Source organism: Phycodurus eques, chromosome 1 (genome assembly GCF_024500275.1).
Source record: "Phycodurus eques isolate BA_2022a chromosome 1, UOR_Pequ_1.1, whole genome shotgun sequence".
In the NCBI taxonomy this organism is placed as follows: Eukaryota; Metazoa; Chordata; class Actinopteri; order Syngnathiformes; family Syngnathidae; genus Phycodurus; species Phycodurus eques.
The window spans coordinates 42,687,112-42,702,801 of NC_084525.1; the positions used below are offsets into that span (position 1 = coordinate 42,687,112).

At 48.8% G+C, this 15,690-nt stretch overlaps 1 protein-coding gene across 2 annotated transcripts in view; it reads right to left on the reverse strand.

The window, feature by feature from the left end:
- Nucleotides 1-15,690, reverse strand: part of LOC133411211 (differentially expressed in FDCP 6 homolog) — a 41,871-nt gene that overhangs the window by 9,918 nt on the left and 16,263 nt on the right. The window lies entirely within an intron of this gene.

The window sequence follows — 15,690 nt, forward strand, 5'->3', positions numbered from 1 at the left end:
AAACTTAAAAAACTGGGCACAGGACTATTTGATTTTAATATCTAATTAGTCGACTTTCTGTGACCTGAAAGCTGGGTAACGAGCATCAGTAAAGATACGTTAGCTTGTTAGAGCCACAATCAGTCAGGTCCACGACCTTGATCCATAAAATGATCTATCTGCTCTGTTATACCATGGACAATTAGATATTTTTTAGAGCAGTGATTCTTGGCTCTCAATAATCTATCCATCCATCCATTTTCCGTACTGCTTCCTCATTGGGTCGCGGTCATGCTGGAGCCTATACCAGGTGACTCTGTGTGAGAGGAACGGTACATCAGGAACTGGTCGCCAGCCAATCGCAGGATACACATCGACAAACAACCATTCGCACCCACATTCACACCTATGGGCAATTTAGAGTCTTCAGTTAACCTACCATGCATGTTTTGGGGATGTGGGAGGAAACCGCAGTACCCGGAGAAAACCCACGGAGGCACGGGAAGAACATACAAACTCCACACAGGGGAGGCCGGATTTGAACCCAGGTCCTCAGAACTGTGAGGCAGATGTGCTAACTAGTTAACTACCGTGACGCCCTGTAGAAAATTATACAAATAAAAATGCATTTAAAACATGAAATACATACATCCATCCATCTATTTTCTGAGCCGCTTCTCCTCACTAGGGTCATGTGTGTGCTAGAGCCTATCCCAGCTGGGCTACGACCTTGATCCATAAAATTATCCATCTGCTATATTATACCATGAAAAATTTGATATTTTTTAGAGCAGTGATTCTTGGAGTGTGGTAGCAGGCTCTCAATAATCCATCCATCCATTTTCCGTAAAGCTTCCTCATTGGGTCCCGGTCATGCTAGAGCCGATACCAGCTGACTCTTTGTAAGATGCGGGGTACACCCTGAACTGGTCGCCAGCAAATCGTAGGGTGCATATAAATAACCATTTACACTCACATCCACACCTACGGACAATTTAGTATTAAATTAACCTGCCATGCATGTTTTTGGTTTTTGGTCTGGAGAAAACCCAGGCAGGAATGGGGAGAACATGCAAACTCCACAAAGGAAGGCCAGATTTGAAACAGGGACATGTGAGGCTGATGTGCTGACCAGCTGGCCATCGTCCCGCCTTTTAGTCATCCATCTAGCCAATCTCTTAACTGCTTATCTCTGCTAGGGTTGCGGGTGTGCTGGCGCCTATCTCAGCTGACTTCGGGTTAGAGGCGGGGTACACCCTGAACCGGTCGCCAGCCAATCGCAGGGCACGTATAAACAAACAGCCAAACATTCGTTTTAGGGGGGCAAAAACAATCAAATTTAGGGATTAAAACATAATACCAAAACATTTGGGGACGGGAGGGCTTCAGAGTTTTTTAGGGAGGCTTCAACACGAACATTATGACATATAAAAAATATTTTAGGTCAAAATAAAAGTGCATCTTACTTTTCTCCTCATAATAGAATAGAATAGAATAGAATGCCTTTTATTCTCACTATCCACATGTACAATGAGATTGAAAAAGAAAATTCATCCATCCAACCATTTTCCTCCGCTTATCCGAGGTCGTGATATGGGAGCAGCATCTTAAGCAGGGAAGCTCAGACTTCCCTCTCCCCAGCCACTTCATCCAGCTCTTCTGGGGAGATCCCAAGGCGTTCCCAGGCCAGCCAAAAGACATAGTCTCTCCAGCGTGTCCTGGGTCGTCCCCGGTTCCTCCTTCCAGTGGGACATGCCTGGAACACCTCACCAGGAAGTTGTCCGGGAGACATCCTAACCAGATGCCCGAGGCACCTCATCTGGCTCCTCTCAATGCGAAGGAGCAGCGGCTCGACTCTGAACCCCTCCCGGATGACTGAGCTTCTCACCCTATCTCTAAAGGAGAGCCCGGACAATGTGCGGAGGAAACTCACTTCAGCCGCTTGTGTCACGTACGTGGTTAGGGTGAGGGCGAGTAACGCAAGGCAAGAACATGGTGGACCCAATTGCAGGGAAGCAGGGAGGCAAGGCAGGAGTGCGGGAGTCTCAAAATAATATTTAATCTTCAAAAGGGGAAAACTGAACAAAGTCCCACAACAGATACCAATCAAATCAAAGTAACAAAGAAACACTCGAATATCTAAAACTGGAAACAAACTATGACCTGTGAGTAAGACATGGAATAGAAAGGGAAAATGACACCTGACAATGACATACCACAATGATAAAGACAACTGGCGACTATGACATGGCAAAGACATGTGACAACGACAATGAACCGACAAGAACTGAAAGAAACCAGGGAACTAAATACAAACAGATTGACGAGACAACGAGGAACACCTGGACAAGACACGAGTGGCTGGAGAGAGCTGATTGGTCGACAAAGTAGACGAGAACAGGTGGACACAACAACCTAATGAGCACACGACAAACATGGAACACAGGAAAACATGGAACAAAACTAAACACAACCCAAACCAAAACACAGACCATGACAGCTTGTATCCGCAACCTTGTTCTTTGGGTCATGACCCACAGCTTGTGACCATAGGTGAGGTTAGGAACGTAGACCAACCGGTAAATTGACAGCTTAGCCTTTCGGCTCACCTCCTTCACCATGACAGACTAATACAAAGTCTGCAATACTGCAGATGCTGCACTGAGGCCCCTGTCAATCTCCCGCTCCATTCTTACCTCACTTGTGAACAAAACCCTGAGATACTTGAACTCCTCCACTTGGGGCAGGATCTCCTCCTTGAGCCGGAGAGGGCACTTCAGCCATTTACGACTGAGGAGCATGGCCTCAGATTTGGAGTTACTGATTTTCATCCCAGCCACTTCACACTTGAATGCGAACCATTCCAGCGAGAGTTGGCGATCACGGCTTGATGAAGTCATCAGTACCACATCATCTGGAAAAAGCAGGGACGTGATGCTGATGTCACCAAACCGGACCCCCTCAACACTCCGGCTGCGCCTAGAAATTCTGTCCATTAAGGTAATGAACAGAATCGGTGACAAAGGGCAACCTTGGCGGAGTCCAATTCTCACTGGAAACGAATCCAATTTACAGATCGTAACAGGGACTGAACAGCCCGTATCAGGGAGTCTGGCACTCCATACTCCCGGAGCACCTCTCACAAGATTCCCAGAGGGACACAGTCAAACGCCTTCGCCAAGTCCACAAAACACTGGTAGACTGGTTAGGCGAACTGCCATGCATCCTCGACGACCCTGCTGAGAGTGTAGAGCTGGTCCACAGCCAGGATGAAAAACACAATGCACCTCCTGAATCTGAGATTTGACTTCTTAATGGACCCTCCTCTCCAAAACCCCTGAATTGATCTCACACGGGAGGCTGAGGAGTGTGATCCTCCTGTAGTTGGAACACCCTCCGGTCCCCCTTCTTAAAAGGGGGGACCACCACCCAGGTCTACCAGTACAGAGGCACGGTCCCCGATGTCCACGCGATGTTGAAGAGTTGTGTCTGCCAGGACAGCCCCACAACATCCAGAGCCTTTAAGCACACAGGGCGAATCTCCTCCATCCCTGGGACCCTGCCAGCAAGGAGCTTTTTACGTACCTCGGTGACCTCAACCCCAGAGATAGAAGAACCCATCTCAGAAAAAAAAGAAGAACCCACCTCAGACTCCCCAGACTCTGCTTCCTCATGCTTGAAAGGCATGTCAGTGGAATTGAGGCCTTCGACGTATTTGGCCCACTGACTCACAACGTCCCGAGTTGAAGTCAGCAGCACACCGTCCCCACTGTACACAGTGTAGACGGTGCCCTGCTTCCCCCTCCTGAGAAGTCGGATGGCGGACCAAAATTTCCTCGGAGCCGTCCGAAGGTCGTTCTCCATGCCTTGACCGAGCTCCTCCCACTGTTACAGTTTTTGCCTCAGCGACCACCAAAAATGGGTTCCGCTTGGCCAGCCGGTAACCATCAGCTAACTCCGAAGTCCAAGAGGCCAAATAGGACCAATAGGACTCCTTCTGCGCTTACCGCTGGGGTCCACCAACGGGTTCGATAAGTGTCTCCCCATAGTTTCTTCCAATCACGCCCCTCCAGGTCTCAGTATCATTGCCCACGTGAGCATTGAAGTCCCCCAGCAGAATAAGGGAGTCCCCAGCGGGAGCGCTTTCCAGCACACCCTCCAAGGACTCCAAAAAGGGTGGGCACTCTGAACTGCTGTTTGGTGCATAGGCACAAACAACACTCAGGACCCGTCCCCCCACCGAAGACGGAGGGAGGCTACCCTCTCATCCACCGGGGTAAACCCTAATGTACAGGCACCATTTGGGGGGCAATAAGTATCCCCACACCCACTCTCACCACGGGCAACTCCAGAATGGAAAAGAGTCCAACCTCTCTCAAGAGGACTGGTATCGGAGCCCACGCTGTGCGTGAAGGTGAGCTCGTGTCATGGGTGTGTGTTCTGGTTGTTGTTTTCCCCCTGTCTCGTACACACCTGCTCCTGAGAGCATCTTCCCCACCTGTGCCTCGTTTACCCTAGTTACCCCATGCATTTAACCTACTGTCTCATTCTTTCTGGTCGCCAGTTCGTTGTACCTTGTCGTCGCGTTCCAGCATTCCTTGTTTCCACGCCACCGACTCACAGTAAGACTAGACCCTGTTCCGATTATCGACCTTGCCTTTTTGTCTCACGTTTTTGGATACTTTTGCCTTTTCGGATTGCCTGCCTGTGTACCGACCTCTGCCCGTATATTAAACTTCTCTTTATTAAAACTGTCCATTTGTAGTGGAGTCGTGCATTTTTGGGTCCTGTCCTCTGTTCCGTTCATGACAGAATGAACTGGCCATAACATGGACCCAGCAGACTCAGATCCGGTGTGCAAACCTCTTCAAGCGCAGGGTCAACACCTGTCGAAGCAGGGTGAGCAGCTTGCTGCCCTCCACCTTCACCTAGAGGGACTGTCAGAGCATCAGGACAATATGATGAGACAGGTGGCCTCACAGTTTGAAGTTCTTATGAAAATGATTCAGAAGAAGGAACCAGTTGGCACAACAACGATACCGCCAAGGTACCAGCGTTTCCATGTGAAGGGCTACTGCTGAATGGAGCCGCAATTCCGCCGCGTGCCATGCTTGGGCTTCTTTCATAAAGACGATGGAGCAAATTTTCCAGTATTCCACACCAGATCGTGAGGCAGCTCACTGTCAAGATTACGCAATTGAGTTTCGCATTCTAGCAGCTGAGAGTCAATGGAATAACAGGGCACTGCTCGATTCATTTTTTCAAGGACTATCCCCCGCCATCAAGGATCGTTTGGTCCCACTAGACCTGCCGACCGACTTGGACACTCTCATCGCTCTCGCCGTAAAAATCGACAAAAGGCTTTTGGATCGCGAGCTGGACGGAGTTCGGCGGAGGGCTGCGTCACCGCGCACTTGGAGGACGAGCCTCGGTAACCAGCCAAACCAATGCAGATCCCCTGTTTCTGGTCTCAATCTACTGGCTAGTGTCACCACGGAAGAACCCATGCAACTGGGCAGCTTCCATCTCTCCCCTGAGGAACGTCAAAAGGTTGAGGGAAAAGGCGGTGCTTCTACTGCAGGCAGTTGGGTCATTCCGTGAGCAACTGTCACGTCAAGGTTGCCGGTGCCAGAAGCAAGGGTACGGGAGAGGTGAGTCTGAAGCAAGACCCTGCCCGGGTTCTTCCTAAAGTGACACTATGCTCTCCTGATCAAGAAAAATCATACACCTGTATTAATTGACTCTGGTTCTGACGCAAACTTACTCAACTCCCTCCTCGTTAGACGGATGCACCTTAGAACCTTTCAAATAAAACACCACCACAACACCTATGCTGCAGACGGCAGTTTTATGGGCAAGATCACTCACCGCACCCAAACACTCATTTCCTGATTCTCACTCGGAAAGCATTAGTTTTCATGTTTTTGACGCCATGAATGATGACCTTATTTTAGGGAACCCATGATTGAAATTACATAAACCCCACATTGACTGGTCCTCTGGGCATGTGGGGCAGCAATTGCGCCCAGAACTGTTTCAAGCCTCCATGTGATGTTCAGGGATATGTTTCAAATGAAAATCCACAGACCCCATCTGGGGATCCTGACTTATCTCAAGTGCCCACCTGTTACCAGGACATTAAAGACGTTTTTTCCAAGTCCAAGGCCAAATCCCTTCCACCCCACAGACATTATGACTGTGCAGTTGACTTGCTGCCTGGAACCACACTTCCATGAGGGAGGTTGTTCTCTCTTTCAGGGCCGGAACACAAGGCTATGAAGGAGTATGTGGAAGAATCACTGGTAGTCGGGATTTTTAGCCCATTTTCATTCCCTGCGGGAGCCGGATTTTTCTTTGTGGACGAGAAGGACAAGACTCTGCGACCCTGTATCGGGGTCTCAATGACATAACTGTGAAAAACAGGTACCCTCTTCCTCTCATCTCCACCGCCTTTGAGTTCCTGGAGGGAGCCAAGATGTTGGATTTATCTCACCAAACATTATAATGAATAAACACAAAAGGAATGAAGACGTTGGTCATTTTACTCATGAGGAGGGCGCATGGGAGATTGTTCAGGTTACAGCCTCTCAACACGCTCTAAACAATCTCTCCCGTCGCTCCTGCATTTATTTGAAAATAGGGAGGTTTCTAAGTTTACAAGACATAACGTACTAAGCTACAAGACACAACACACTAAGGGTAGGGTTTCAAGGTGAAAACATGGCACCTGCCACGTCCCGGCCACGTCCTTCTCTCAGATGATTCCTGCTGAGTCATCTTCTTGAAGGCGAGACATCTTTCTTTCTAAACATTGTCCATAATACTAATGCAAGCTAAGCAAATAAATGATAACTTCTACAATATATCTAACACAAGATTTTCACCAAACTAGACTTAAGAAATGCATATCATCTAGTCAGGATAAGGGAGGGGGATGAATGGAAAAGAGCATTCAACACACCAACGGGACATTACGAGTATTTGGTAATGCCTTTTGGACTAACTAACGCTCCAGCTGTTTTCCAGAACCTTGTCAATGATGTCCTGCGTGACATGTTGAATGTGTATGTTTTTGTCTGTTTGGATGATACTTTGATATTCTCCCCGGATGAGGAGACTCACATTATTCATGTCCGCTCTTTATTGCAGCGGTTACTGCAGAATGAACTTTATGCCAAGGCTGAGAAATGTGAGTTCTACAAGGCGTCCGTTTCTTTTCTGGGGTTCGTGCTGGCTCCAGGTGAAATCAAAATGGACCCTGCAAAGTTGATGCCGTGGCTAATTGGCCCACTCCCACGTCACGCAAAGACGTACAAAGGTTCTTAGGGTTCGCTAATTTCTACAGAAAGTGCATTAGAAATTTCAGTTCGATAGCCTCGCCTTTGCATGATCTTACCTCGCCGCACAGACCTTTCGTATGGAACCCGCTTTGTCAGTCAGCTTTTCAGAAACTAAAATCAAGCTTTACCTCCGCTCCCATCCTCACTTTGCCAGATCTCAAACAGCAGTTTGTGGTAGAAGTTGATGCGTCTGATGCCGGTATAGGAGCAGTGCTCTCCCAGAAATGTCTCAAGTATGGTAAGTTACATCCTTGTGCTCATCTCTCTAAAAAACTGACTCCAGCCGGGAGAAATTATGACAGGTGACCGTGAACTGCTAGCAGTCAAGGTGGCTTTGGTGGAGTGGAGGCACTGGCTAGAGGGGGCACATACTCCGTTTTTATTATGGACAAATCAAAGAACCTGGAATATCTTAAATCTGCTAAGAGATTAAATGCGAGGCAGGCTCGATGGGCTCTGTTCTTCACAAGATTCAATTTCACGTTATCCTACCGACCTGGTTCCAAGAATGGAAAGCCAGATGCTTTATCGCATATTTTCAGCTTAGAGAATTCTTTGTCCGACCCTAAAACCATTTTGCCCGAGTCGTGTTTCATTTCTGGTTTTATTTGGGACATTGAGACTGCGGGAAAAAAAGAGGCTCTGAAGAACACTCTTAGCCCTGAAAGTTGCCCTGAAAACAGGCTTTATGTGATTCCGACCTTAAGGGGAAGAGTCATCCACTGGGCTCGCACTAACAGGACTGTATGTCACCCAGGCATTGCCAAAACTCAATCTGTGATCGAACAGCGCTTTTGGTGGCCCAATGTTAGAAGGGATGTTGTCAATTCTTGCCTCTATGTGCTGCTAACAAGCCCTGTCGTAAACGTCCTTCTGGGGAGTTGCGACACCTGCCAATACCACAACGTCCTTGGTCAGACATCTTTGTAGACTTTCTGACGGGATTACTGCCCTCGAAAGGAAATACCACCATTCTCACAGTCGTGGACAGGTTCTCTAAGATGGCACACTTCATTGCACTTCCGAAACTCCCCTCAGCTAAAGATACTGCAGAGTTAATGATACACCAGGTATTCAAGTTTCATGGTTTCCCCAAGAATGTGGTATCTGATAGGGGTCCCCAATTCATTTTGCAATTTTGGAGGGAGTTTTGTAGTCTCAAAGGTGCTACCGTCAGTCTGTCATCTGGGTTTCATCCTGAAACCAACGGATGAACCAACGGACGAACCGAGAGGCTGAACCAGGACCTCTGATGTCTCGCTGCACAGGAGCCACAATCATGGTCTCAGAAACTTGTTTGGGTCGAGTTTTCTCACAATTCCCTCCCCTCTGCATCCTCTGGTCTATCGCCTTTTCACTTTGTGCATGGTTACCAACCATCTCTGTTTCCTGCCATAGCCCCAGAGTCCACGGTTCCAGCTGCATTGACCTTGGTGAGACGCTGCAGGAGGACCTGGGAGCGAGCCCGCCAGATGCTGCTGCGCCAGGGACGGTCCTACAAAACCGCAGCTGACCGTAGGAGGACACCGGCCCTGAACTACAAAGTGGGTCAGCGAGTTTGGCTCTCTGCCAAACATATTCCATTCCGGGTGGAGTCCAGGTTGTTGTGTTCCCCCTGTCTCGTACACACCTGCTCCTGAGAGCATCTTCACCACCTGTGCCTCATTCACCCTAATTACCCCTTGCATTTAACCTACTGTCTCATTCTTTCTGGTCGCCAGTTCGTTGTACCTTGTCGTCACGTTCAAGCATTCCTTGTTTCCACGTCACCGACTCACAGTAAGACTAGACCCTGTTCCGATTATCGACCTTGCCTTTTTGCCTCACGTTTTTGGATACTGTTGCCTTTTCTGATTGCCTGCCTGTGTACCGACCTGTGCCCGTATTAAACCTCTCTTTTTCGAAACTGTCCATTTGTAGTGGAGTCGTGCATTTTTGGGTCCTGTCCTCTGTTCCGTTCATGACAGATCGACTATATCTAGTCAGAACTTCTTAACCTCGCACACCAGCTCGGGCTCTTTCCCTGCCAGAGAGGTGACATTCCACGTCCCTAGAGCCAGCTTCTGTAGCCGGGGATCGAGCCAAGGTCCCTGCCTTTGGCCACCACCCAGCTCACTACACACCCGACCCCTATCCCAGCTGACTCTGTGTAAGAGGCAGGGTACACCCTGAACTGGCTGCCAGCCAATCGCAGGGCACACATAAACAATCAACCATTCTCACTTACATTCATACCTACGGACAATTTAGTCTCCAATTAGCCTACCCTGCATGTTTTTGGGAAGTGGAAGGAAACCGGAGTACCCAGAGAAAACTCAAGCAGGCACGGGGAGAACATCCAAACTCCACACACTCCACACACAAACTCCATTTTAGCCCAGGTCCTCAGAACTGTGAGGCAGATGTACTAACCAGTCTTCAATCATGCCGCTCAAATAAAATATCTTAGATTAAAAAAATGAAATGAGAAAAATAAATTAATACAATAAAATAAATAAATAAATAAATAAAACAGAATGGCGGCACGGTGGCCGACTGGTTAGAGCGTCAGCCTCACAGTTCTGAGGACCCGGGTTCAATCCCCGGCCCTGCCTGTGTGGAGTTTGCATGTTCTCCCCGTGCCTGTGTGGGTTTTCTCCGGGCACTCCGGTTTCCTCCCACATCCCAAAAACATGCATTAATTGGAGACTCTAAATTGCCCATAGGCATGGCTGTGAGTGCGAATGGTTGTTTGTTTCTATGTGCCCTGCGATTGGCTGGCAACCAGTTCAGGGTGTACCCCGCCTCCTGCCCGATGACAGCTGGGATCGGCTCCAGCACGCCCGCGACCCTAGTGAGGAGAAGCGGCTCAGAAAATGGATGGATGGATAAATCAGAATCAGTCTCTGTTCACAAAAATTGCACTTAAATATTAAACATTTGGCACAGAGGTATAAACAGTCATTCATGCCTTAACAGGCAATATACAACCAATCAAGTTTCCAGTTGGTTCACAAAAAGTGTGAAGTAGCAACATAAATAACAACGCAACTGGTAGATCAAACCAACCTGTTTTGATTCAAGATTTGTACTATTCAAAAGTCTGTAGTCTTTCTTTAAATGCTGCGTTGTCAACAGATTTAATGGTTATACAGTATCTCTTACAGTAGTGAGTACGCTATAATGTATATGATGTGCGCATACGTGCACCATATACGCTGTCACGTTGTATTTGCATTTTTGGGCAAAGGCCTCCATAATTGCAAGCTGACGGGAAACAGGAAACGTCCCACCATGTTTTTTGTTCCCAGCTGTAAAATTGGGTGGGATGGTTGTGTTTAAGATGGACTTTGGCACTTTGAGGTTTTAAGTAGTGTTACGTAGTTTTAAGTAGTGTTACGACTTCATAGAAATTCACCATACCAGCTCGTTGGTGTTAATGGGATGGCAGCGATCATCTGGCTTGAATCCAAAATGTTCCCACATCATCGCAGTGGCGATAGGCTTTGGAACTAATTCCATTCATTCCATTAACTGTGCAGCTACTGGATCCCCGTCAGAAAACCTAGGTTTGTGTACGCGAGCGCCCGCATTTCAAAAGGACTTATTTTTGTGCGTCTCAGACGTGGGGACGCACATCAAACGAGATCCCTGTATTATTATTATTATTATTATTATCCATCCATCCATTTTCTACCGCTTATCCAAGGTCGGGTCGTGGGGGCAGTAGTTTTAGCAGGGACGCCAAGACTTCCCTCTCCCCAGCGACTTCATCCAGCTCTTCCGGGGGGGATCCCGAGGCGTTCCCAGGCCAGCCAAAAGACATAGTCTCTCCAGCGTGTCCTGGGTAGTCCCCAGGGTATCATCCCGGTGGGACATGCCTGGAACACCTCACCGGGGAGGCGTCCGGGAGGCATCCAAATCAGATGCCCAGGCCACCTCATCTGGCTCCTCTCGATGTGGAGGAGCAGCACCTCGACTGAGATCCTCCCAGATGAATGAGCTTCTTACCCTATCTCTAAGGGAGAGCCCGGACACCCTGCGGAGGAAACTCATTTCGGCCGCTTGTATCCTGGATCTTGTTCTTTTGACCCACAGCTCGTGACCATAGGTGAGGGTAGAAACGTAGATCGACCGGTAAATTGAGAGCTTCGCCTTTTGGTTTAGCTCCTTCTTTACCACAACCGACCGATACAAAGTCTGCATGACTGCAGACGCTGCACCGATCCACCTGTCGATCTCCCCTTCCATTCTCCCTTCACTCGTGAACAAGACCCCAAGATACTTGAACTCCTCCATTTGGGGGTCCTCCTTGAGCCGTCACCTTATCGTGGTGGAGGGGTTTGTGTGTCCCAATGATCCTAGGAGCTAAGTTGTCTGGGGCTTTATGCCCCTGGCAGGGTCACCCTAGGTGAGGAACAGACAAAGCACGGCTCAAAGACCCCTAATGATGACGACAAACGATGGACTTGGTTTTCCCTTGCCCGGACGTGGGTCACCGGGGCCCCCGTCTGGAGCCAGAACTGGAGGTGGGGGATGCAGTGTGAGCTGGGCAGTGGCCGGAGGCGGGGACCTTGCCGGTCCGATCCCCGGCTATAGAAGCTGGCTCTAGGGACGTGGAATGTCAGCTCTCTGGCAAATAAGGAGCTGGTGTGTAAGGTCGAGAAGTTCCGACTAGATATAGTCGGATTCGCCTCCACACACAGCTTGGGCTCTGGTACTAGGGCAGTTCCTGTTATTATTATTATTATTAAATTTAAACTCCAGCATGCCATATTAAACTCCACTTTACTGTTTCTTTCCATCTGCTATAATCATTTCACTATAAAGACAAAGTTGTATCTCATGTTTTATGCATATGAGGGACAAAATGCATTGTATATTATACAGTACATGCTAAGCAGACATATCTATTAGGTTTTTCATTTTTATAATTCAAATTATAATAATTATTTAGGCGGAACGGTAGAGACTGGTTAGCACATCTGCCTCACAGTTCTGAGGACCGGGGTACAAATCCCGGCCCCACCTGTATGGATTTTGCATGTTCTCCTGCATGGGTTTTCTCCGGGCACTCCGGTTTCCTCCCACATCCCAAAAAGATGCATGGTAGGTTGATTGAAGACTCTAAATTGCCCTTAGGTTTTAATGTGTGCGCAAATGGTTGTTTGTTTTTATGTGCCCTGCAATTGGCTGGAGACCGGTTCAGGGTGTACCCCACCTCTCGCCCGAAGATAGCTGGGATAGGCTCCAACACGCCCGCGACCCTTGTGAGGATAAAGCAGTACAGAAGAAGATGGACGGATTGTGTTAACAGAAATAAATACATAACACACATACTACCGTTTTTTCTTAATTATATGAAGCGGGGACAGGGCCCTGTATAATTTTCAAGATGGCGCCTACCAGTGTGGTCGCCTCGGTAACGGGCTCTCTAGTATTGTCTATGTTTTTGTGTTTTTCGTCCGTCTTTGGAGACCTTACACGACTCACTTACACAAGGGGAGACCTGCTAACCATCAAGGAGGCTACTCCGGACTTTCTGTCACCAACTTTCGAAAATCCGCTCAGTTTTTTCCCCGAGTTACTCACCGGAGCGGCGTCCGTGGTTTTCGGCGCATGGATGCGGAAGCGGCGCCACAGAGGAAAACGAGCCGGCATTCAGGTGAAACTCCGCATGAGAGGACACAGATTGGCGTTCCCGTCGATCCACCTCGCGAATGTACGCTCCCTACCCAACAAAATGGACGAGCTTCATCTTCTGTTAAAGACCAGTAAAGACTTCGGACGTTCCGCGGCCATGTGCTTCACGGAGACCTGGCTTTGCGACACTGTACCCGATGGCGCCGTCATGCTTCCTGGCTTCAACATTCATCGAGCGGACCGCGACATGGAATCATCGGGAAAAACGAAGGGCGGCGGGATATGCCTCCATATAAACGAAAAATGGTGTACGGACGTCACGGTGCTCAGCACACACTGCAGCCCGCATTTGGAGTCGCTATTCTTAAACTGTAAACCATTCTACTCGCCACGTGAGTTTGCATCGTTTATACTGGCTGGAGTCTATATTACGCCGCAAGCTAACACGAACGTCGCATTGCTAACCCTCGCCGAACAAGTAAACGAAATTGAAAAAAAACACCCTGACTCACCCCTCATTATTCTCGGGGACTTTAACAAAGCTAAACTCAACCACGAACTCCCTAAATACAAGCAGCACATCGACTGTCCTACCAGGGAAAATAATACTTTAGACCACTGCTACACTACGGTAAAAAACGCATACCGTGCTATACCTCGTGCAGCCCTGGGCTCGTCTGATCACTGCTTAATTCACTTAATACCGACGTACAAGCAAGAACTTAAATGTGCGAAGCCTACAGTCAAAAAGTGGACCAATGAAGCCAAGATGGAACTTCAAAGCTCTTTAGACTGCACAGACTGGAGTGTCTTTGAAAATTCAGCTGGCAGCCTGGATGAATATACGGACACTGTCACATCCTATATCAGTTTCTGTGAAGAGGTTTGTGTACCAACAAAATCATTTCGGACATTCAACAACAACAAGCCGTGGTTCACTGCTAAACTTAAGCAGCTTCGCCAAGCTAAGGAAGATGCATATCAGAGCGGGGACAGGGCCCTGTATAATCGAGCTAGAAACCAGCTTACTAAAGAAATTAACATTGCAAAGAGGATCTATGCAGCAAAGTTGGAAAAACAGTTCAGCGCGAACGACTCGAAATCAGTCTGGCGTGCATTCCAATCGCTGACTAATTACAAGCGACGATCCCCCCAAGCTGAGAACAATAGCACACTAGCCAACGACTTGAATACCTTCTATTGCAGATTTGAAAAGGACAGTTTCACTCCACACACCCACCCGGCCGCACCCGCGACCACAACCGCACCTCTGACTTCTGCGTTAACCATCCATGAACAGGATGTGAGACGCATCTTCAAACAACAGAAGATTAACAAAGCGACAGGACCGGACCATGTGTCCCCATCCTGCCTAAAAGTCTGCGCGGACCAGCTCGCTCCAGTCTTCACTCAGATCTTTAACAGATCTTTGGAAATGTGCGAAGTTCCATCCTGCTTCAAACGCTCCACCATCATACCAGTCCCCAAGAAACCTGCAATCTCTGATCTGAATGACTACAGGCCTGTCGCTTTGACATCTGTGGTCATGAAGTCCTTTGAACGTCTCGTGCTGGACCACCTCAAGAGTGTCACAGGTCCCCTGCTGGACCCCCTGCAGTTTTCCTACCAAGCGAACAGGTCTGCGGATGATGCAGTCAACATGGGACTGCACTTCATCCTAGAACACCTCGACAGTGCAGGGACCTACGCGAGGATCCTGTTCGTGGACTTCAGCTCAGCGTTCAACACCATCATCCCTGAACTCCTTTCAACCAAGCTTCTCCAGCTCAGCGTCTCACCTGCCATCTGCCAGTGGATTTACAGCTTTCTGACGGGCAGGACACAGCAGGTCAGGCTGGGGGAGGCCACCTCATCCACACGCAGCATCAGCACTGGGGCGCCCCAAGGTTGTGTCCTCTCTCCGCTGCTCTTCTCTCTCTACACGAACGACTGCACCTCAGCGAACCCGACTGTCAAGCTCCTGAAGTTTGCAGATGACACCACTGTCATCGGCCTCATCAAGGACGGTGACGAGTCTGCATATCGACAGGAAGCGGAGCGGCTGGAGCTGTGGTGCGGGCGACACAACCTGGAGCTGAACACGCTCAAGACGGTAGAGATGATCGTGGACTTCAGGAGGCATCCTTCGCCACAGCTGCCCCTCACGTTGTCCAGGTGCCTTGTGTCAACCGTCGAGACCTTCAAGTTCCTGGGAATTACAATCTCTCAGGACCTGAAGTGGGCGAACAACATCAACTCCGTCCTCAAAAAGGCCCAGCAGAGGATGTACTTCCTGCGGCTTCTGAGAAAGCACGGCCTGCCACCGGAGCTGCTGAGACAGTTCTACACAGCGGTCATCGAATCGGTCCTGTGTTCTTCCATCACAGTCTGGTTTGGTGCTGCTACAAAAAAGGACAAACTCCGACTGCAAAGGACAATCAAAACTGCTGAAAGGATTGTCGGTACCCCCCTACCCACCATTGAGGACTTGCACGCTGCCAGAACTAAGACAAGGGCGTGCAAAATCCTCTCGGACCGTCTGCACCCCGGTCACCAGCTCTTCCAGCTCCTTCCCTCAGGTAGGCGCTACCGATCAACGCAAACTAGAACTAGTAGACATTCCAACAGCTTCTTCCCTCTTGCGATCAACTTCTTAAACACCTAACCTATAATTCCATTACAACAAGCTGGCAATTTTTTGACTTGAGTTCGTTGTCACATTTCTGTGGGGCCAATTATGTATTACTCG